The sequence below is a fragment of the Egretta garzetta genome, unplaced genomic scaffold, assembly GCF_000687185.1.
Source record: "Egretta garzetta isolate BGI_Z169 unplaced genomic scaffold, ASM68718v1 scaffold56, whole genome shotgun sequence".
In the NCBI taxonomy this organism is placed as follows: Eukaryota; Metazoa; Chordata; class Aves; order Pelecaniformes; family Ardeidae; genus Egretta; species Egretta garzetta.
The window spans coordinates 7,915,371-7,916,129 of NW_009260182.1; positions in this window are offsets into that span (position 1 = coordinate 7,915,371).

The window sequence follows — 759 nt, forward strand, 5'->3', positions numbered from 1 at the left end:
GGCAGCCCCTGTGCAGCCCGCCCCGGTGAGCGCCCGGCTTTGTGCTCCTGAGAGATTATCTGTCTGCCCACCCATCCGTCCATCCATTTATCTGTCCGCCGTCTCTTCCTTGCTTCTACGGCCGCGTTTTGGTAAAGGCTTCGCGGCCGAAAATAAATAATAAATAAAACAAAGCTCCAAAGAAAAGAAGAAAAATTCCCAGTGCTAAAGACATCACCGAGCGAATATTTTTCTTTTTCTCTTTCTACCCCCCCTCTTCCATCTCCCCATTGATTGAAAGTCTCTCTCGGCTCCAACAAGGAGTCCCAGGAAAAATGAACCATTCTGCTATCGATTCTTCATTAAAATTACATTTCTGCATTTGCTAAATTGGTTTTAAAAAGCTTCCCCTGTTATTATTGTCTTGTCAGAGCCGGCGGTGCTGGGCAAACAGTATTTAAAAGCTTGGGACCTCTCCAAGATGAGGCTGTTGGGGGTTTTGTGTGTGCATGTGTTTCTTTTTCTAAAGTGTTTAGGAAAATGTTAACAACGCGGACTGGCGAAAGGCATGCCCCAGACCAAGCGGATCATTGTGAAAACAAAGCAGGTGGAGGGAGCGCTTTCCTTCTTAACACTTAAAAATCATCAATTGTCGCTTCAAGCAAGGCGGGGGTGATGTTTCATTTTAAATATGAAAATGGGACGCCAAAAAGTCAATAATGACTATTTTGCTGGGCCGCCGTCCCCAGCCCGCCCCGCAGCAGCCGCCAGCTCTGTCGG